Genomic DNA, 23683 nt, shown 5'->3' on the forward strand with positions numbered 1-23683 from the left:
AAACACGGATCTGTTCAAAGATTCGACAGATAAGCAGGCAAGTTTCAGCAAAATTCAGCATAATTTCTGAATACCATTTTATGATTTTATAAAATATAAATAGTTCTATTCAAACATCTTGTTTAAACAGTAAAACCCCTTTAGTCCTTGTGGTATATTTGTAGTAAAAATTAATAATACAAATAAGACAAAAAAAAATCCCTGCAAATATTAAAGAGTTAATGGTATTTAACTTTGTCTTGTCTTCTCATCAGTTTTCTAGGCTGCACCTTTCCAAGTAGGATAATATTGACTAAGCCTCATTAAGCCGATTGAGAAATAATCTTTTAAAGAAAAATGCAAAATTAATGATCCATACTGCAAGATCAATAAGCCACTTCAGAATGTACATTGATAAGCTATTGCTACTAAAAAATACTCTCAATTTTGTATGCAAAATGAACAAGATGGGGCCAAGTGCTGGCTAGGCACTTAGGAGGGCATGAAATTCATACAGGGAAGGGCTGGTGAAGAAAGGGTGCCCTTGGCACTGATCCACTACTCAATGAGTCAGCATGAAATTGCCATTGCAAGAAAAACAAATCACACTGAGGGATTTATTGGCAAAAATTCTATATGTAAGTCACCATTAATTATTCTACTTTCTTCATTACTTCTGAGGCTTGGCTGGTCTACAGAGTCTTATTGTGGATGTTTCATTCAAATGACTGGAGGAGAGCAAAAGAATGATACAAGTTTGAGAAAATGTGGCAATTTGAATCAAAATGTAAAATCTGAAGGCAAAATATAACTCATCATAACTTTAGATGTATATGTAGAAGATTGTCAGAAATAGGATAGCATCAGTCATCCTCCACAGCCAAGAGAGGAAGACAGAATTTAATCAGGTTCATTTGCAGAAAGAGGGGCTTGCTCAGAGCCAGTTGATGGGCACATTAAGTTGCCCGAAGAGAATAGGCACCTCATGGGTGGTTTTTAAAAGCAGGGTAAAAACCTGTGTTGGATTTGGCCTGAAATATATTTAATTCTTCTTCTGGGCATAGATGCTTAATAGAAGGCCTCCGGAGAGCCTGCGTTTCATGGTATCAGCTGTGCACTAAACTCTCAGTTATGGAACTTCCTGTTGAGGCTTTTTGCATATTTAACAACTTCTTTAGTTCTGCATTTAATGAAGATTAAAAACAATGAGCCAGGGAAAAAAAAATGTTACAATCTCATTTATTTTCTTTCACAAAATTGCCATTCACCGAGGTCAAAATCATACAAAAGGAGGGAAGGAATAGAGATGTTGCTGTTGCTGCTTCTGGTCACCTAGGGGCTACCATGATCAGCACTGGGTTATGCTGGAGCAGCAGCAGAGTTTTAAATTTTATTTTCCACCTTTTTCAAAGCCATTCTCTCCTCCTACAAACTGGGGGAGGGTGCTTACTGTACCTGGTGGCATCCTCAGCTAGGCTGTAGCTTGGCTTTGTGTTTACTCCATTTATTCTATTTTCCCTTTCAAAGTAGAACAATATTACCATAATTTTTTCATTGGGTATATTCAAACACATTTAACCATGAGGCTGCCTTGAACAGACTGGTTAAAACAGGTTTCCAATTAGCCTTAAAATAATAATTTTTCAGTCTGCTCATTTATTAAATAAAAAAACCCCAAAATTTAAAACCCCAGACTTTTCTTTTTGCCTTTTTTCAGCCTCCTAACACCAAAAGGATGTGGCTAAGTTGAAAGGGTCGCTTTTCTTCTCAAAATGCAACACATTTTTCAGTAGCAGTTCAGTTACTGATCCTTGTGAAAGACCTTAGGGACAGTCTAAAGGAATTTACTTGAAATTGAACTGCAGCCGTTTTCTGATTTATTTCCTGCTCCACCACCCTTACAATTGTGATGCTGCAGCGGCTCAGATCCATCGAGGATGGGGCAACTGCGGCCTCACCCCTGGATGTTGCCTGGCTTTCTGGAGAGCCTGTTCAGGGACCCGAGCTGCCTGGAAATGAATTGTGGGGTTTGCCAGACGAGGCTTCAGCCCTGCAGGGGCTCGCTGGGACCGTGGGGCCAGGGGTGGCTGGGGACAGAGCGGGCAGCGCTCCGCCGAACCACCGCACCTTCAGCTTCACCCGGCACACGAGCACAAGCACAGTTTGATGGGCTGGAGGCACACCGGGAATCACTGCAGCTGCCCCTCTTTTTCTGCGTGGGGAATATTCCATGTTTTTTAGGGAAAGGCGCCAACCCTTGTTCCAGGGACAGCGGCCAGTGGGAGAGCGGGGCAGAGGGGTACCGGGGGCCTGCGCCGGCTGCTGCGGGCGAGGGGAAGAGAGCCCATTTTGCCTGTGAACGACACTTCACAGGAACAGAAACTGCTCACGAATTCGGGTCAAAATGCGGCAAGAATAAGCCCTGGGAGCCAAGCCACGCGTTTGTTTCCTCCAGAAATTCGTCCACGGAAACCGGTGACACGCCATAGCTCCAGCAGTCAAAAGGAAGCCGAAGAACACGACGCAAACCCAGGATTTTGGCCGCTCTGCAGCACCGCCCGCCCGCCGCTGCCCCCGTTGTTTTGCGGAGGAGACGCTCGGGCCCGTCCCGGAGGCGGGCCGGGCTCCAGGCACAGCCCCGCGGGCCGGCCCGCAGCCCCGGGCCCCGCGCTGCCGCTGCCCCTTCCCCGGCCCCGGCGGCGGCCGGACGGCGCGGGCTGCGGCGGGCGGGCCCGGCCCCGGGGCGGTGCGAGCGACGCTCGGCCCCGGCAGGGAGGGGCCGGACCGCCCCTACGCGAGGAGCCGCCGCCGTCGCGGTCGCGGCGGGAGAGGTGACAAGCCGGCGCTGCGCGGAGCCGCCTCCGCCCGGCTGGGAGAAGCGGGTGCACCCGCGCTCCGCGCTCCGCTCCGAGGTAAGGCAGCCGCCCGCGCCGCCGCCAGCCCACCCCCGCTGCGGGGCGGCTGCGGGGCCGCGGCGCGGGGACAGCCCGTGTCCTCTGGCCGCGGGGCCGGGCCGCGCGGGGACGCGGCGGGTGCGCGGCGGCGGCGGGACTTCGGCGTGCCCGCGCCCCGGGCGGGAGTGGTGGCAGCGGTGCCGCCGGCCCCGGGGGAGCCTGGCGGCCGCGGCGGCCCGCGGCGCCTCCCTGCGCGGGGAGCTGCCGCCGCTGCCCGTCCCGCCGCACCTGGAGTCGCCGTTCCCCCGCTGCCGCCGCCGCCAAGGGCGCGGGAAGGCGCCCCGAGCCCCGCGCCCGTTCGGGTGCCCGCTGCCCCCGCCGCCCGCCTCCCCTTCGCTTCCCTGGGGCAGCCGCCGCGGCGTGGGACGGGGCGAGAGGCGGCGGACGCTGCTGCCGGGCCGTCGCGTCTGGTTCAGCGGTGGTTTATGGTTTTGTTAACTCAGCATTTGGCACGGCGTGCGAGCGGGAGAGCGGCGAGCGGGAGTCATAACTTTGTGTTACTTCTGGAAGGGAAAGGGAAAGGGCCCCGTGGGGCCGTGGCCGCCCCAGCGGCTTCCTCCAAATCCTCCCTCCCCGCTCCATGCCCGCCCGCTGCATCCCTGCGCCGGGGGCTCGCTGCAGGCAGCGGGGAATAGCGCTGGGCAGGTTCGTGGGGCGAACACGACACGGGACTGCCACCCGTGAAGGTGAATGTGACAGAGGGGGAAAAAACTCAGAAATTAAATGTTTTTCCTACTCCTGGTTTTGTGTGGATACCCTATATATTTATTCCTTGCACGCACATATTTGTCTGCATATGCACAGAATATGCACATGTATTTTTTGAACTGTGGGAACGTTGCTTATAGGCTTCTGTTTCCAGATGTTTTGTTTTCTGTTTCTTTTGGGCATATTTACATTTCTGCTGGGAGGCAAACAGACAACAGTAATGTGGCTGAATATGTATTTGAGCAGTAGCAAAGAATAACTTGTGTGCCTTTAATTCAGCTGCAGAGGATATCCATGTGGGATTAATATACTTAAGTGATCGTGTCACACTGACGTATCTTGTTCAGACTTGTAGATTTTTAAAGCAGTGTGGACTTGTAGGTAGTAGCGGAAGTGTAATTAATTTTAAACATGTGACTTGGCCTAGTGCTTATGATTTTAACGTGGTATTCGTACCTCGGTAAATATGCATAGATTTAGCCATCTGTCCTCTATTTTCCCTTCGTGTGTGCACGTACCACGCTGCACAAATGAAAAAGGTACCTGCAGTAAGCTTTAGGGCCAAATACATATTTCATCTCTTCTGGGAAATGCTCTAAAGTTACTCTCAAGGACTAGTGGAAAACATCTTTCATATAGTTTCTGAGTATATTTAAAGTTAAAAAAATAGTTGCTCCGGCATCAATTATGTCAATTTGTAGCTTGTATTTGGCACGGATACTATTTGCATTCGTCGAGTACAGTTGATACTGCTGCTGGAAGGGATGTAGTTTTTCCCGCTGTGGACAGGGCCCTTTTGTGCAGTGTAAACCTCATGCTTTTAGAGGATGCATGAACCTCTGGGTAGAGCCAGCCCTGTGGTTTCTCTCTCCCGTGGTAAGGTGATGGTGGGGTGCCGGCTCCAGTGGGGCTCGTTGGAGATCATAGCAACAGAACTTCTGCCACGGGCTGGAGCTCCCAGTCAGGGCATGCCAGTCCGGCACTTGCCATGGTTGCAGGCATACGCTATGGCTTATCTGCATGGCAGTGAAATTTGGAATAGCAGTGGGCCACCCTGGTGATTTGTACAGTGTGGGGGTCTGTCTGTCTGTCCATGCAAGGTAACCTGTGGGATGGTGCGTGTTTTCCTGCAGCTGAAGAGATGGGCTGTTCTGTTGTGGAATCCCTGCTGTCACCACAGGAGTGGTACCTATCTGCATTGTGCACGTAGGTGGGTGGATGATACAACACGGGTCACTTCAACATACCTTCTCCTCTGGAACTTATCTCCTCTATATTTATGGCCCTCTCTCTGAAGAAATGGCCTGGATTTAGTCAACAACAACTCTGCCAAGATCTCTAATCTTTGGAATTGGCATGTTTGGGATTGTGATGCTGAAATCTTCATCTGAGCATCATTTTCTTAAATTTGGCTTTTACAGAATAACAGTTGTCATAAGAAGATTAAAAATAAAGTCTACTTGCTGCTAACACTTGGTGGGTGAAATTTTCATCTCTTATACTCCAGATGCTCTGCAGTTTCTCTGCTGGTACAGTCTCTAGAATTGTACTGTGCAGTACTGAATGCTTTTTCTCCTAACCTAGGGGTTCTTAAACTGTGGTAATACCTACCTTAGAAAAGTGGTACATGAATGCTGCCACCAATGGTGTGTGACTGTTTGGGGAACTTTCTCAGTCTTGCTTTTCCTTGGGTTATAAGCTTGGCTACAAGGCACTGGAAAAAGTTCTGTTAACTTTTTGTCCTGATTTATGGCAGGAAGAAAGAAAAAATGTATTAAATTGGTATTCCCATTGCTGCCTGATGGTGTTAGATTTTTTGCATCCTCTGGGTAGCTCTTGGAATCTCAGCAACACTACATGATTATTTTACTCCTTATGCTGCCAAGTAGAATTATATAGCCTAATTTATTTAGATTTGGCATGTACTCACTGAAAGTCATTCCATGCTAGGTGAATGAACGGTTTTCTTGTTTATATTGCCTTCAGTCCCCTCTCCCCTTTTAGTAGGGCCTCACAGGTCTTACTATAGCTCTACTTGAGGATTTCTGAATTTTGTTGAATCTGGCAATAAAAATAGAAATAAAGAACTATGAATCACATTAAACTTGTTATCAAAGAAGGTATTTTCATGCTGTCAGTTACCAGGGTAGAAATATCACTCCTCATGGCTCCAGTCAGTCCTACAATCACATTTACTGCTCTTCTATAAATTTTTTTCTGACAGTTTATTGTTAGCTCTCTGTGGCTGAAGTACTCAGGACAGATGTGAACACACTGCCTTCATCTTTGAAGAATTACAAAGTCTCCTAATTGGCTTCCAGATCACACTGTATCTTTCTTCATAGCCCTCTATCATAATTCAGACTCTTCCATTCTACTTATTATTCCTTTCCAGATGTCTTTTAACAGTCGAATCTTTGCTGGATCACTTTTCCCCTGATGAATTTTATTTATTTTCTCAGAGGCACCTAAGAAATAAAATGACTGATGGATTATTCTTTTCCCCTCCCATTACCTTTCTTCAATATTCTCCCACGTTCATTTGCAAGTAGAGCTACTTAGAAAGTGTTCATTAAAATGTCATTGAAATGAAAGTCAAGGCAGAATGTTAATCAAAAATGCTTTTCAGTTTCACATCACTCATTTCTCGTGAATAAACCTTCAAAAACAAAAACAATCTCTTTCTTTTCTACTGCTGATACTTTCTTTCCCTGTGCATTTTGCTGTCTTGATCATTGTGGTTGGATTATTTGTGGTAACTGCGTTTGACACAATCGATTGGCTTAGGGCTTTAGAGAAACACAGTATCAAAACACTCAGCTGGCTTTGGAATACAAATATATGGCTCAATCAACTACAGGTATGAGGAAAGAGTAGATCTCCTCAAAAACCTTGAAGTGCTGAAGAACTCAACAGCTTATCTTGCCGTGCAGCTGCGTGGCGCCACGTTGGGCTCGCGCTGGGTGACTGTCAGGGCTGTTCCTCTGCAGAGCCCAAGGCAGCCCTGCTGGGGCCTCAGGGAGCTGTAGGACACTGGGTAGATGTTTGAGCTCTGGGAGGATGCAGCCTGGAACATGGGGGGATGATGGTATCACGCCGTGTTCCTAGGGAAGGACACAACACGCTCCGGAGTAATCGGATTTCCTAGATTGGAAGGCTTCATGGGCTGCCCATGGGGACACAGATGACTCTTTGCCCAGATAGAGCTGAGACAGCAATGCTGTTATTGAGTAGTGTTTCAGTATGAAAGTATAATGTCAGTGTAAAGTCCAGAAATACTTCTGACCTATGACCAGCTGGGATCATGTATCTTAAAGCAACAAACCTAGGGTCTGTCTGTGGCTGCAAACTCTTGACAGGGCTTTCCTCTGTTCTCCACTGAATTCCAGGTTTAGGTTTAACTTCAGCTATTCCTCCTTGCTTGGATGGTGCTGCAGTTGTTTGTGCTGAATGTTAAATAGGTCTGTTGTGTTTTCACACTGGCAGAATTTGAGACTGTTGCTGGCTAATTCACCTGGTGGTTTGACACTGATGTTAAAAACTAGTGTATAGGGAATTGAGCTTAGTTGGTCTCTACAGGGGAAGGAAGAGGTGATGTGGAAGCACCTTTCTACTGCTGCCTGTTCTCCATTGCCCCTAGTTTATCTAGGAAGGACCTAAACTGTATTTTTGTGGGCCCTTTTGAGGTATCCCCCCTGGAGAGAGACAAATATTTCATGCCTGATGGTATCAAAAAGGAGGTCTGTGAGGCTGAGTTTATATCGCCCCATACCTCCTCTGAAAAGAGATAATTTGAAGTATGGGAAGGTCCATGTCCTTTCTCTAGTTTGATGTCCCTGGTCTGTTCCATTGTGCTTACTGAAGTGAGCCAATAGTTGGTTTTGTTGCTTATCTTTTTCAGGAATGGGAGATTTGGCACTAACCCGTGGTTGCTCAGGAATGGTATATCCACCGTGAGTATCCTCGGCAGTGGTAGGACTGTTATGTTTTCAAGGAGGAAGAAGACTTCCAAGTATTTTGTTAATGATTTCAGACTGGAAGGAGCATGGTTGAATTCTCAGGTCTCAGAGAAAAAAAGACACGCTGTTTTAAGATTGGGTGATGTCTAAATGTGGTTGCCTTGAGCTGTGTAAGCTGGCTGTTGGTGGATATGGGCGAGGCACAGTTTTGTTTCCTGAGAGGGCTTTCCAACTGTGCGCAAGGTTTCACAAAGGGGAGTATGTCCTTGCTGTGCAGTACAACTGTATGGATGTCACAAGCCTTGAGCATGGAAACCCTTAGCATAGGCTTTGATTATTGAGCATTTATTGGCCATTTCCTCATTTGAGAGTTTTTGTCCCATGTCTGTGGTGAGATACTGACAGATAACATCAAGGTGATTGTTGGGTATGTCACTGGAGCAGTGTTTGTCAGGAGTTGACTGTGGTTTTGATCATTGCTGATGTGTGGTCCTGAGCCCTCGGCCCCTTGCCCTGCGGCTGTTGATGAGATCTGCAAGATTTTGGAGTTTCTTAGTCCTTACTCTGCTTAGGCTTTCTCCGGTTCCTGGGAAGCTGGCCATGCTTTCACTTCCCTGAATGAGGCAATGCTCTTTGCATAACTGCAGTGGTGTTGTGCTATCCATAATGTTCAACTTCTCTGTCAAGTGTCAACAATGTGATCAGCTTTGCAGGTTGTTCCAGGTGGGGTCTGTGAAGGTGCCAAGAGGACTATGAGGAATTGGCTTTTCTGAAAAAACACCAGGTGATAAGGTTTGGGGACTTCATCATGTTCAACCTTGTATCGAAGTATCTGCTGAAATTCTCAAGCTTTGTAATTCTGGGACATTCTACTACCTTCCATTGCAAGATATTAATGCTAGCCTTCCCAAAGCTGTTTCTTTATTGTAATCTTTGAGTGAATAAATTTTAGCTTTGGCTTTTCAGGTTAATGAAATCTAATAAAGATGCTTTAATATAAGCACCTTAGATTTCACATCTGCAGAACAGGTGAACAAAGTGCTTCTTGGTGTCTGCTTGTCTTGGACACTGTATTGTGAGGAGCAGGGAAAAAAGACATGGGATTTATATCTCATCTGGAGTGACCTTTGGGTGATGCAATGTATATCATGTATTTCACTCTCAGGATTGTGTGTTGCCTGTTGGCAGTTGGAGCTAGGTCTTACATTACTCAATTCATTCACTTAATTTCATAATGCTTTGTGCTCTTTGCTTCCTGTTCGTAGTGGAGAGTATTTCTTCTGCTTCTTGCAGCTACCAGAAAGTATCTGATTTCCCTGGTTCTATCCCTCTAATTCCTTGGAAAACCCAATCCAGTTTATACCATGGCAGATGAAGTGTGTCATATCATTTGGACTGCTGGGTCCCACAAGAGAGGCATGTGATTTGTCTTGGACGCACAAGCTGTTGAATCCTAGCAATGGTTAGACCTGGATATGCCTCCTATGGGAGCTGTGTTGAGTGTGGACAGGAAGGATGAGGGCAGGGTAATGTTAAGATTAAGGCACATTCCATCAGATGATGGTGTTGGTGGTTTCAGGCAGTAATTTTTTATTTTAAAATAACCTGTCCTTGCTGTTGTGAGTTAGAGGAAGGGAGGGAGAAGAAAAATCTGTCTGCTTCCTGAGCTGTAAAGGGGCCACTTGACTAATGGTGTGGCAATAACTGGAGGCCAGAGCTGGGTGGATCACAATACTCCTCCCTCACAAAGCAGCAGAAGAGTTTGGTCATCTGAATTGTGGTGATGGCCCTGGGGCTGACAGGAGGATTACTACAGCACTGTACTTGCTTTCTGGAAAGCTTACGCCATACTTCTTTACGAATTTCAAAGATGACTGAAGTGTTTTTCCTTATGTGGTACGAGCAGTTCCTAATCTGCTAGAGCTGGTCCCCACTTCTGCTGAGTCCCTGTCTGCTGCTGGAAATGTACTGGGGGGGGGGGGGAAATGTCATTAGTGCAGAACTGTGCAGAAGGCTTTTAGGATTGAGATAATGAATTTTCTAAACAGGAAGAATAATTGAAACTGCTGTAGTTCCACTTTGCTTACTCCAGCAAGATTTTGTCAGCGGGTTCTTAGTTATTTGTTGATTTCTACATAATAGACTGAAAAAGGAGCAGAATGAATGGATATCCATAAAGGTTAGATTTTTTGATTTGACTCTCCCTGCCCCCCCCTTTTTTTTTTAGCTGCCAGTATTCTTGAAGTTACGTTGTCTCAAAAAGAAGTCTTTAGAGATGGCCATAATCAGAAACATCTGGATAAAATTTGTGGGTTTTTAAAAGACCCATAAAGAACTCCTATAGAAAATAAGCACTAGTAATTTCATTTTTTATTGTTAGGTGGCTTGATTTTAGATACCTTTGTAAAATAGAAGTGCATTCAATATGCAGAATATCTGAGAGTACTGAAATAGAAAGGTCTGAAATTTTATGGACATTTCTGTACAGAATGCAAGGCTTTTAACATATCCCTTCTGTCAGCAGTACAAAGAGGAATCAAAAGAAACAAATGCAAAACATCTGAGTAGTAGTCCCTTGTATGTGCAGCCAGTAGTAAAGGGAAAAGCAGAAGTGTTTCTAGTTCATCCAGTGTTAATTGAGCACATGGTCACAGCTTTTGTCAAGGCAGTACTTCTAGCTCAGATGAAGTTCCATTGCCATGTCTAGGTCCAGTGAAAAGTTACTTTTATGAGTACTTGTCTAGGTTGAGGGAGCTGGGCTCATTTGTTACAGCTATTGGAGGATGATTATGAAAATAGTAGGACCAAACTGTGCTTTGTAGTGCCAGGTGACACCAAGGGAGAATGGCAATCAGTTGTTTCTTTGGAGATTCAGGTTGGATGTTGGAAAAATCTTGTTACTAGTTCAGCAGTGCAGCACACCAGCAGAGCGTCCAGAGGAGCAAGTTCCTGCCCTCTGAGCTTCTCAGGACTCATCAAGGCAAAGCCATGCTGACCCGGGCTGCTCTTGATGATAGTTTTCCTTTGAGGCAGAAGCTGGACTAGGTAAGAAAGCCCCTTAGGTTCCTTACAATCAAAGTTTCTAGGAGAATTCCCCCCACACCTTCCTTCTCAAATAAAGAATTTTTTGGACAACGTTGTACTGAGCAGACCATCTACTGTGGGATGCTTGGTGGTAAACTTACTTTCATGTAGTTCATCCAGTAATGTTTCAGTCTACTGTACTTAGATAAGTATTGTTCATCTAAGCATTTATGACCTGAGGATCAGCAGAATATTTTTGTCAACAGCCTTATTTTGTTCTTACCTGTCCCTGAAGGAAGGGACAGAACTCTTTGGTGGTTAATGCAATCCTGCCCTAACAGGCAAACCTCTCCTTGTGGGTCTGCTGAAGATAGCTTTGGGGCATGAGGTGGCCTTACAGTTGCCAAAAGGGCAGGTGGTCTGCAGTGAAATTTAGTTTCAAATCTTAAGTTTATAAGACTATACACCCCACAGCAAGAGACCAGTGCAGTCTTAATCTTGTACTTTTCCCCTGTTTTCCCCTTTCCTTAGTAGTACTACCTTTAGGTAAGCCAAAGGTAGCAGACGGGATATGTTCTAATTGTATTGTGGCTCTACTAATATGTGTTAGTGGTTTTATTTATCCTTATTAGAGCTGATATGAGGGGGAACAGCCAAATGAATGGTTTTGTCAATTTATAACACTTTTTTTTTGAGAGAGAGAGAGAGAGGGAAAGGGGAGAGTTGAAGAAAAACAGAGAATGGATGAAGTAGCTATGTTAGAAAGCTGGATGCTATCCCTTTATAGGCATTTCCCTACAAATAAACTCTCCTTTCCATCTCTGGGTCTCTGGTGAATGAAGTCCTGTATGCATTTTGAAATTTGAAGAATTTTTTTCTGTAATTTGTTTCATTTTTCTGGTGGTGGGATTAAATATTGACATGTGCTACTTGAAACATGCTATTTTCAGAGGTCATGCTGTTGGATGCCATTTTATCCCACACAGTACTTCTGCTAGAGGACCTTGTTTCTTGCCCTGCATTACTCATACTTGTTTGCTTATTTTTTTCTATGTGAAAACAATTCTTGTTTCTCTTTGTGTTTACAGCTACTTATTTCTTGGTTTTTGTTACATGACATTTGGGAAAACTGAAGGTTCATGTTCATGTATATAGTATTTTGTGGCAGAGTAATTAGGCAAAGATCCACATGTAATGTTTAAAAGCATTATGCAACAAAGTGTTCCTGACACTTCACAGTCATCAGAAAACAAGCTGAAACAAAGCAACCTCTTTTGAGGTGCAAATGGAAATTTGGTACAAAACTCATGACTGAATGCATCTAAGTCTAATGTTTAAAGAAAAGCTTGTCTAAGTGAGCACAAACTCATAGACTTCACAAAACAGAGCTGCCTGTTAACCAAAAGACTAGTTGCTTGCCAACAGTTCACTTGGCATAGCTTTCTCCTACCTGTCATCCATACTTCACAGAAAGAAATAAAACCCTGCACTTACATATTCCAGGCCCTCTCTTCTTGCCAAGGTAATGCTTTTTTAATTATATAGAGTCCTCTGCTCTTACATGTGTGGGTTATTAATTGCTGTAAAGGGGCGAGGGATTGAAAGCTGCTCTTACTGATTTTGAAAAACAAAAATTATCCAATTGGCTTTCATTTTCTGTGAAGTTTCCTGGAGCCTATTTTCTCTGCTTACAGTGGAGATTGCTTGCTGATTTTGCTGCATGCCCCTGAGCATCTACCCTACAGACTCAGGCTGTTAAGAGGCAGCTTGTAGAGAAATGGGAGGCAGCATCACCTCCTAAATTAGGTTGTTTTACACCTGTATTACAGTAGTGTGCAAAAACAATAGTGTAATTTTAATGAATTAGAAAGAGCAAGTTGAATTATTTTTGTGCTAATTGAAGATGGGAAAATTCAAAATGTAGCTTAGTTTCAGCAGCATTTTTTCCCTTTGGGTTCAAAATGGATTAATAAAATAGAGCTTTTGATTTAAAGGATAATTAGAGAGTTCTCATTGCATCACTCATTTAAAGATGCATTATTTGGAGCCATTGCTTGAGTTATATGCATGATTTCAAATATATTTGAGGCTGATAACTGAATCTTCATAGATTTAAAAAATACTGTGTTTGCATGTAGAAAACTTATTTGGAATACATCTCTCATATAGTTACATGAAGTGCTAATTTTTAGTCATTTACGAGCTTCTTGGTGGAAAACTCTTGCTCGTGTGTCTTCCCAATATGTTGGAAATCCCCAAGATAAGGAGCAGAAGTTTAGGATATGCATCCTCCACTACATTCCTTGAAACACAAGAGGGTTTTCCTGTGCCCACGTGACTTTGTGGCTGAGGTTAGTAGGTTTTATGAAAAGGTGATCTATCAAATGGTTTCCTCCTGTTGTGGCTTTGAATAGGAACTACTCCAGATCTGAGGCCAGAACAATGGGTATGGAGGAAATTAGTCATGGAGGGGTCTGAGGAGGAAGGAGCATGTTTTTATCAGCAATGGAAGAACTTCCCAGTACATGGGGGTCTCACTGAAGATGATTTATGCATCAGTGGGTAGGGCTGGATTACACCTTTGCATTGTTTCCAGCTGAGTATTAAAAACCCAAAGGTACAACACTTGCTTTCTTCTTCATTTGACACATTTGGGAAGTATTCTTTCTAACCACGTGGGTTTGTAATACATTTTTATGAAGGCTTAAGCATTTGGTGCTTATTTCAGCTGAAGTCAAGGAGGCTTCCATCAGGTAAGTCCCTGGCCCTGGCATGTATTGTACAAATGAGGGGGACATGAAGTCAGTTAGCAGAGAGAGATTTATCTTGAATTTATGATACATGTTTCTGGCTTAAATAGTGCTTGTACTTTTACACTGTGATTCCTTGTGATTCATAAAACATATTCTGGACAGGGTTCAGCAGCTGATGATAAAGGGTTTCTGTTTTGTATATAACCTTTTTACATTCTGCTGGAAGATTTGGGAAGATCAGTTCTGATAGGAATATTTCTGAGGAAATGGTTGCATTTTTGGATGGGTACAGGTATCTAAATATATGGCATCTAAAATGGCACTAGACAATTTTATATCTGGGACATCTGTGTGAGGATGGCAAATATAAGACATACCAGTAACCCAGTCCTCCCAGTGATGGCCACTGAAGGCCAACAGAAATTCCCTAGGCCGTCTACGAGAAGCTAGATGTCTGGGTTTGGATTATTAAAATTTCAGTTTTAATACTTCTATGATTTGGTGTTTCAGATGAGCAAACTGAAAACTGCTTTTTATTCAGCTGTCATGAAGAAAAACAGAATCACTTTCCTGAAAAAACTTTTGCATAAGTCAGTGTTCTAAGAGTAAGGCAGTGTAGGTGGTTTGCCAATTTATTTTTCTGAGCTTATTATTTTGCCAGTTTATAGTATCTGCCTTATAGAGTCAGCAAGATAATGTTTATTTTTCCAACCTTCCCTCTCCCCAAAAATGTCCCCTCGGAAACAAAGCAGGAAATCAAGAGGAGAATCCCGGTTCAGCTCCTCTTAGGTTGATTTTGTGTCCATCAGTTGTTCAGAGAAGGAAAGCGTGAGTGAGTGCAAAGATTGCTGTTCAGTCAGGGGAAAAAAAACCCTGGAACATGTTCAGCATAGCTTAGAGAACAAGCTTATGTAGCTTATATAGCAACATAGCTGGAACATGCTTATGGCAAGCTGAGGATTTACACCAAAGCTGTAACTGTACATTGTCAAAATACAGGTGTCCTTTAGCTCTATGCTAATGTCTTTAGTTATTTGAACTGATTTTGAAAATCTAGAGTGCTGTCCAGTGTATGTAACTGAAATATCTAAATATTTATGTTCCTAATAAGGCTTCTTCTGTAGTAAGATTTCATCTCCTACATGTTTAATGAAGGACATGCCAGAAGAAGCCTAAGGGTGACCATCTCAGGTAACCAATACAGAAACACAGATGCTTTTAGGGTATGATGGAATCTCTTAGAATAGCTACTTTGGGATAGGATGAATCACAGCCCACAAATGCCTATTTCTCTTCAGTGACTATAAAGAGAGAGGGGGAGTAGAGTGACTCAGTGAAATGTGGTTGTTTATATTTGGTCAAATGTATTTCTAGCTAAGTGCATAAGGCTACAATCCTGAGGCAGCTCAGCTCTCCATGGCACCTGGCGTATGTGCCTCAAACACTCAGCTACAAAAACCTGAGTGGACTGGATGTGAACTGCAGTTCCTCTCTGGCTGGTGCCTTCATCACCCTTCCCAGCTGGAGCCACCCTCTAAAGGAATTGTGCACATATACTTAGTTTTCATCCTGATGGGGAATTGGTGTCATCCTAAAATAAAGTCAGGATGCAGACTGGATGTGTGCCTGAACCCATGTGTTTGGATCTCACAATTTAGACATGGCTTAAACTCCTTGTGCAAGCAGCGGAAGGAGAAGGAAGCATTTGGAAAGCCTCCAGGAGCCACCTTAATTTTGGTAAGATTGATTCCTAACATGTGACTTGAATATGTGCTTGCTTCTGTGGAGTGTTTCCATTTTATATTTCTCTCAGCATATATATGATGAAAATAGTTTTCCTTTCTGTGCACAATCTCCAGTTTTCCTAGGTTAGGGAGATGTTGGGATGTCAGGGAGGTAGGAAATTAAAACAGTTGAAAAGCCAAACTTAAAGTTCTTGTGATTAAGCCTATTTTTAAAACAAAAATTAGACCCATTTTTTCAGAACCTGTTCGCAGTTAGTAACTTGAAATTTTGATATTACTCTCTAAATTTTTATCTTATAATGATTTCCACCATCCCTTCAGCCCCAATATAGGTATTGAGGTATTTTGCAAAAGCTGGCAACAGTGGTATTATGCATGAGTGCCTGGTTTTAAAATCTTGGCAGCTGCTTTGACTTTTCTTTATGCTGTCATTCAGACCATAGCTACCAAAGCTGAATTTTGCTTGTAGTAACAGTTGTGGGAAGTTACTAAGGGAAGAGTCTATTACTGACACAGGAAATGGCTTTACAGTTCTTTTTGTCATTGCCAAACTCACCAAAACGTCACTGTTGCCATAGGTCATCTAGACACAGCTCAAAATCATCAACCTGCTACAACTGAGTATCACATAAATTGCTTGGTGGCTTCAGTGCTAGTGTTATATATGTTCCATCCTTCTTGCAAAACTCCCTTTAAATTGACAAGTTTTGTTGCTTCTGGAATTAGACCTAATTGCTGTGATTCAAGAGTAAGGAAGGAAAAATAACTGTGTGGGTTCTGCATTTTTCAGTTCTCCTCCTCTTTATTACTTCCAAAATAGTTCACTTTTCTCCAAAAGTTGTATCCAGACCATTCAGAAAATTGTGTAACAGTCACTGATAGAAGCATTTTTCCCTTGATTCATTAATTACAGGAGCATATCAGGCAGAGCAGATGGCATTTTTTGAGTTGGGAATTTACCTTTGTTATTCTTTGTTGAGTTTGACATGTGAATTTCTCAGCTTCTCTAAGATGATATTGTTTTGCAATTAAATACGTAATATGGTTGTATAAATCAGACTGAAAATTGAATTTCTGGCCTTTTTCTTTGTAACTGATGTGAAAAATGAATGGGTACATGGGCACATCTCCATTTGAGAACTACTCACTCCTCAACGTACAGAGCAATTATTTTTAATTTATATTTTTTTTGCATGAATGAAGTCATGCCTTACTCTGGTACTACTCAAGTGCCAGTTCTGAGAAAAAAACAGACATTTTCTCTTGAGTTTTTTGATGAGTCTTAGCTAAAGGGTTCACAAATGGGATATGATGTATTTTCAGCATGCCCCATTGGGTTGAGGGTCTTCTGATCCTCTGTCATGGGAGAACCTATAACATAATAACCAACATGAGGATCTGGGTGGGTGTGTGACTGGTAGCTTTGTGTTTGTGATTCAGGAGTCCTAGGAATGCTGTCTGGAAGCCCCCCAGCCCCGTTTGACTGCAGTTAGAACTCTGCAGGGGCTGAAGGCAGTGTGTGCACTGTGAAGCAGTGGCACAAGAAATTGGGCTGTGCAGGCAGTGCTGAGCCCGTGCCTTTTCAGGAGTTGTGTTAGTAGTGACTTGCCTTGGGTTTGTGGCAGGGAAGGGTTGAGGGAGCTTGCAAGTTGGAGCGAACCAATGGGCCACAGAAGCTCTCGGTGGGGCTGTGGTATGGATGTGCCTGGGTCTGTGGAGAGGGCAGCCAGCTCCTGCTGACTGGGGCTGCTTGTGCTGCTCACTCGGCCTCGTCTGGCAGGGGCACCATCTTCCTCTGTGCTGTAACCTGCTCGCCTAGACCAGCCAGACCCTGCAACTATTCCTCCCTTTCCCTCTCATCACTGTCTCCCTCTTCTGCCCAGCCTCGTGGTGTGTTTTGGCCCACCTGCCCTTTGTGACAGTCCCCTCTGCGGTGTGCTCGGAAGGGCTCTTCTCGCGCACCAGCCGAAGGGTCACGAGAGCAACAGGCGAGGTTGTCTTCCTGCTGTCAGCTCCAATGTCTGGTCTCTGGCAGATGGGAGCAGCAGTTACAGGGGAAATCCTGCTAATCTCCTGTAACTTGAGCCCATTACATGCTCAGTCGCACTGTGGGGCTGGTGCCTTTCCAGCCACATATGGACGGATGGCTGAAGGAATCAGACGCTCGCTGCAGAACACTTTCCGAGATTTGGGCTGTAGGGATCAGAAACAAAAATTAAAAAGATGCTGTGAGTAAGCTGCATATTAGCAGGTTTTAAAGCTTTGTTAAATAGGAAAATATTTTCGTATGCATGGCAAAATATATAAAAACCCCTCCATAAAAAAGAAAAAAACCACCCTGAAAAACAACATCAAAAAAGCACTTTGCCAGATTTCAAGGCTGCCTCAACATGGGCAGAGGAGCCAGAGCTCCCCAGTGAGTTATAAGGATGGCAGAGCAACATGTTTTTGTCGAGGTTATCTCAGAAATAGGCAAACTGTGTTTTGGCAGAAAAGTCAATAAATCCTGCAGCAGATGTCCAGCATGGAAAATTTTTAACAAGGGCAGCTCAAGTTTGGCAGAGTCAAAAGAATGTGGAAAATCCTGATGAGATGCACCAAGGGCCATCGGGTGGAGTTACCACCCTTGTCCCCAGGGTCTCTTGAACCCACCAAAATCAACTATTTGATTTTTTCAGGAGGATTGTTTTGGGTTTTTTTTAATATAGGGCAGAATAGAGAGGAATGGAGGGGGTGATTGAACAGAAATTAAGGGCTGGCTGGCAGGAACCTTCTTGGCAGGAACACGTTTCAGCCATGCCTGGAAGGGGAGGGTTTTCACAAATTGTGTGGGAGATGGTGGAACCCAAAGGAGAGTTGCTGCTTGCTGGATAGAGGAATAATGGATTTTTGGGAAGCTGTGTTTATAATATGCAAAATAGTCCACACGAAACAATAGGGCCTTGGGACAGAGCTGCCAGTGAATGAGAGCTTTGTTTTCCTCTTGTCTATTCATATTTCTAAACTTTTAGTGGCATTTTAAACACATTTTACACATTTTTTGTGTAATGTCTTGAATTGCCTAAACTGCTGCCTAAAGTACAGTTACCCTGCAATCTTTATCCCTTTTTGGATAAAGATTGACTTTCAGCTTAAGCTCCTTTTTGTATTTTTCTTAATTGCAACTCTCGTTTAATAATCCTTGGCTGCTTTGTTCTCATGTTTTAAAACTTTAGAAAAATTTATAGGAAAACTGGTTGACAGCAGACCTTGTGTACCAAGCGTGTCGAGCTGCCCACAGCTTGACTTGAAAATGGCAACTGGTATCTTAGTCCTTATGCCAGAACCTTGACACAAATGAACATCAGTTGCAAGCTAATTGCAAGGACTCCAGTTTAGATGCTGCTGGTGGGATTTGCCTGCCATGGATATGAATTTAAACACCATCATACAGATTGTGTTTTCATTGAGGAGCATCCCATACCTGCAGCCCCTAACAACCGGTCTGAAATAATCAAAAAGATGTTATGGTTGTGTTGCTGTTAAATGCAGACACAGATTATGCAGTATTAAAATGAGAATATTGCTGCCTCAATCAGAGTGTGTTTTGGCTGCATGTTAAAATAAAAGACAGATGGTTTGATTTATTATGGTGCATGTCTCACCTTTGCAAACAAGACAGCACCACTGCAGTTTTGCAGTTTCAGAAATGTTGTTTGTGCATGCGTTTACGATTAGCAAAAGCTTTGAAAATCCTTGTGCGAGAAATGCTGAAGCTGCTGTTGCAGTGGAGGGAAAGGGAGTTGTTTGCTTTTGCTGTGTGTGTTATTTCACAGAGCTATCGCTTTGCCTCACCAGTAAAACTCCTTCCCTGTGCAAGGGAAATTCCTGGTTCATTGGTATGGATGCATTGTTTTTACACATTAGAAGTGCTGTGTTGCTGTGTCAATCATCCCGTTAGGATCAGTTTAAGAGCAGTAGGGCTGACGAAGCTGGGTGTGATTGGCTGCCATATGCTGGGAGGGCTCTGTGAGAAGGAAGGGCTGCAGTCTTTCAGCAACAGAGTTTAGGCTGTGTCTGCTTCATCATCTGAGGAAAAATCCCCCGATAAGTCACAAGGCTTTCCGAGAAAAAAACCCAAAACATTACAGGCTGCTCATCGTTTCGTGTGAGAATTAGTTACCATGATGCGATGGGGAAGATGTGGCTGTTTGTTTGTATCAGATGTTCCTGCTCACGTTGGGAATGTGTCGAATAGACGGGGCTAAACAAGGTAGGAGGATCGTTGTCTTTTATCCAATGTTTCAAGAGTTTGCTGCAGTATACTGCATACTGTATGTGTTGCTTGGGGGACTGAGGGAAACACTGTTTCTCCTGTGAATGGATTCTGTTTGGGTGAAATAGGTGGATTTTATGGTAACTTGTTTTCAAAGGGTATTAATTTCCAGTGTAAATAGCTCTCTTCAGAAATAGAACATGAGTATATGCATATTAAAACAAGTAAAAAAAGAAATAGGTCAGTGTGTTTCAGAAGTGCTGCTACCCTAATTGGATTTTTAGCTGGGTTGTTGTCTGGAAGTGCAGCCTAGCTTTAAGAAGGAGAAGGAGTCAACCTGGAAATCTGTGAAGTTTATAGCAGCTATGTTTGAAGATTTAGGTGAATTAGACTGGCTGATCTAAATAATTCTCTATCGGAAGCTTTAACTGAAGCCAAGACTGCCTGGTTTAGATTTGTAGGAGTATACAACAAGATTACAGTATTTTACCCTGTTATAAAACTATAGGGGTTTTCTGACTGTGCTGTGATTCCTTGTGCTCTTCAATGAAAGCCAGGGAAATTTTTCATAACGTAGTTTAGCTTATTGTAGTTTATTGTAGAAAACTGCCCTTTCCAGGTCTTTGTCTAGGCAGCAAAACAGAACCTGTACATGAAAACAAGGAAAACAAGGTTAATAATATGTGCTGCAATTATCTGATCTTTATACATTTTTAATGAGAGAACACACAGCTAGCAGAATAATTTAATGAGCAGGCTGGCTTTTAGAGCAATGATTTCACTGTGCTAAGGCACATCAACTTTCTTCCAGAGGAGGAGCCTCAGTAAGGAATGGAGAAGATTTATGTTAAATGCTCTAGAGAGAGCAGAAATCTGTAAAATTCTGGAAGAACAGAGTAGTTTTCAGTTGTTCCTATTATTTATTAGATAGAAGGCAAACTTTACCATCATGTTGCAGGAGGGCTCTGAGAGCATTTCCTCATCCTGTTATACGCTGAAGCCTTTTCAACTTTCTCACACTGCCATATGCATTGATGGTACTCAGTACCTTTTCAGGATGTCACCCAGTTAGTGACCCAAATTAACATGCTGACTTCAGTTGTGTTATAGCAGCATCCTTTATATGTACTGTACATATTATAGTTGGGTTTTAATTTTTTTCCCCGCTAAGATTACCTATTGGTGAGACAAGAAAATGTTGTATTCTTATTTTGTAATAGCCATGTACATTGCATACTTGTATTCAGCTAAGATGTTGATAGAAAAAATACTATACATGTATACATGTATACATGTACTCAGGAGGACTAAAGATCAATTTCTTAAAGAGAAAGCAGGTAGAATAACCTTTTGCTGCCTAAAAAAAACTTTTGGTGATGTAATTTTGGGGGGAAAGTTTCAAGATTTCCTTTATCCTAGGAATGAGTTACATAAGTTTTAACAGTGTTGTGGCAGGTAGGCCCTTCTAGCCCAACTGTCCATAGACCCACTGTCCATTGCCCCTCCCGTTCTTCAAGGAGAAGTACAGGACATGCACTCAGGACTCCTGATGTCCCCTCCCAACTCCTCACAGCTGACCCTGCTCAGGGAAGGTTGATATGACTTCCCTGCTCCCCGGCCAAGGACTTGCTGGACTTGCTGGAGATGTGTGGTGGGTTGTTGACATATACTCAGTTCATGAACCAGTGGCTTTTGAAGGCTACAGTCTTCTAAGTCAAAACAACCTTGTGTCTTTTGAGAATTTCAAGATTTGGTAACAAATGAAACAAATGTCAGGATGTAGAGCATTATTATTACAAATCCATAGGGTATGGATATATATGTTTAACTCTCTATCACTATTGATGCTTAAATGTGTTGTTTGTGTGCAGACTGTGTTAAGCATGCGAGGCAAAGACTGATAATTAGAAGCAAGTAAAAGAATCTTTTTCAAGAGATTTCTCTGTAAAATATGAGACAAATATTTAGTTATTGCAAATAAAACTGCTTTCATGCAGAGCTCTCAGAGAAAACTTTTCAGTTTCCTGTTTTGAGACAATCTCTTACTTTCAGAAAAATTCAGTGTCTGATTTCTGTGCCTTGTAGATCTCAATATCTGGAGTTATCTTGTTATGGCTGACTACCAAAGTGAAAATTTGCATTCATCACTTAGTCAAGTAGTTTGTATCAAACTACTGACAGACATTCAAAGGACAAAAGGATTTATAAAAATTATTTCCTGGTCAAAGTGCATAAATATTCTACTACTTTATATGATTAGGTAAATGAACCTTCAGCTTACAGAGTAGAGGTGGTAGTAAATATTCTGTATTTACATTTATTTGGTATTAAAAGTATTTCAGACCAGATTCTGGTGTCTGTTTAATTTAGTGATATCTTTTCTGCTTAATTGCTCTGTGTATTTCATCAGAGCTATTAGTGTGGTAACCTTCCAATGTGCAGTCTGTCTGTTTTCAAGGAATAATGACTTTGTTTAGAATTACTCTATTTTCCGAAGATAGAATTTTCTATTGAGTTAGAGGTCCTGAAGTATAGTGCTTGACAATAGAGCAATTATAAAGGCAAATCAACTTCTTAGTGTGTAAATGTACATTTTACAGAAATGTGAGATAATTATGTGCTACCATTTTAAATTTTTTCTTTCTGAGCAAGAAAAATGGCTCTTAATGTTGCGTGGGATTTCTGGCACTCAGGTATCACCTCAGCTGTGAATGAATTATCTTCTCTGTTGCTCAGAAATGTATCAGAAATAGTCTGTACTGTGTTTATTTGTGAAAGCTCTGTAAAATGTTCCATTTTTATAATACTGAGAGATGAGAAATAGAGTGTTTAATTGAAATAGATTATTTTACATACAGTTTTAACACATTGCTAATATTTAAATTTCACGTGATAGCTATTAGTGATACTGTGCTAGAAATTTCTGACTTTGAGGATTGTTTTTTCCCTTCCAGGGAAGAAACACTTTTTTAAAAGTCAAATTATTTTTTCCCTTTTTTGTGAATATGGCTGTTGCAAAATTGTAGCAAAAGATAGCTAAATCACTTTTTAAAAAATTTCTTAGTATGTATTTTCTTTTTAAAACCTGTGATTGTGAAGCTAATTTGATGTGTTTAATACAATGTATTATGGTTAACTAATGTGCACCACTGCTATGTAACTGGTCTGTGAACAGGCTGAAATTATAGCCTGAGGAAAATAAAACTCATTTCAAGAGAGTGTCAGTGCTGAAAACTAGTTGAAATAATAGCAGTATTAACTGTTTGACGAATTAAACTAATCTCCTTATACATTATTAGCAAATGCAGCGACAGTTGTTGGTTATTGGTATATAGCGTCTTCTTTTTAAAGTCTTTTAAAATGAAACTTTTTTGGCTCTATTTGGAGCAGAGAGTGCATGAGGAGAAAGAAGTTATGCATCCCCTTTCTGGGATCTGCCAGCTTCTTAATCGCCACAATTTTTTATTATTCCTTTGTAACCGGGCCGCTAAAACACCGAGCTCTCTCTCCGACAATGCTGGCAACGTCAAGTTCTTCGTTCCCTATTTCAGGAGTGCTAAAAAAGGAAAAGTCTGGGGCTCTGAAGATTGAAGAGCATACCTAACAGGGGATTATATGCACAATCCTTATAACTAACACAAAGAAATACTAATTATGTAGGGGACTCTTTGTGCTACTGATGATTACTAAAGCTGTTGAGAATTGCCAATTTGCTGCTGCAAAAGATTTGTAGGATTCCTGGAGTCGTAAGTCTGGCAAAAGACCTGGTGGGCTTGTGATGCCTGAAACTTTGCCAGCTAGAAGAGCTCAGCTGTAAACAAATTGATAAACACAGAGGTTCATGCTCTTTTTATTATTTATTTTCTTTTTTTTTCCTTTTGTTTTTCCTTTTCTTTTCTCCCTTCTTTTTCATACCTAGATATATGCCCACAAATACTTACACACATACATAATATACACAAACTCGTAAAAATAATTTTTCATCTTCATGATTTTTGTTATACAAAAACAATAGCTAATAAAGACAGTGGGAGGGATAAGTGATACAGTTACTGCATAAAGAAGTGGATCAAGAAATAGGAACAGATGGTTCATATCAGAGTCTATTAATTTTTTCTATTTTAGATCAATGATTTTTTTCATCAATTTCTGAGTGGATGATAAACATTTTGGGAGGCTTTTTAGGGAAGATCTGGGTATCATACATTGCTGAACTCATAAATAGAGACAAGGTCAGTCTGGAGGTTCATGAGCTGTAAAATCTTCTCTCCTGCAGGGAATACAGCACCTCTGATAGTAGACAGAA

General features: G+C 42.4%; 1 protein-coding gene across 9 annotated transcripts in view; it reads left to right on the forward strand.

Annotated features, from left to right (window-relative positions):
* The first annotated feature begins 2761 nt into the window (after positions 1-2761).
* MBNL2 (muscleblind like splicing regulator 2) overlaps positions 2762-23683 on the forward strand; it is a 105954-nt gene continuing 85032 nt past the window's right edge. For 8 of the 9 annotated variants that reach the window (XM_058800000.1, XM_058799998.1, XM_058800003.1 and 5 more), the window contains exon 1: positions 2762-2891. The gene's annotated coding sequence lies outside the window, so the exon portion shown is untranslated. Of the gene's footprint in view, positions 2892-19272; positions 19375-23683 lie in introns of those variants that run through there. The other variant, XM_058799999.1, reaches the window with a different exon arrangement.

The sequence above is a fragment of the Ammospiza caudacuta genome, chromosome 2 (genome assembly GCF_027887145.1).
Source record: "Ammospiza caudacuta isolate bAmmCau1 chromosome 2, bAmmCau1.pri, whole genome shotgun sequence".
In the NCBI taxonomy this organism is placed as follows: domain Eukaryota; kingdom Metazoa; phylum Chordata; class Aves; order Passeriformes; family Passerellidae; genus Ammospiza; species Ammospiza caudacuta.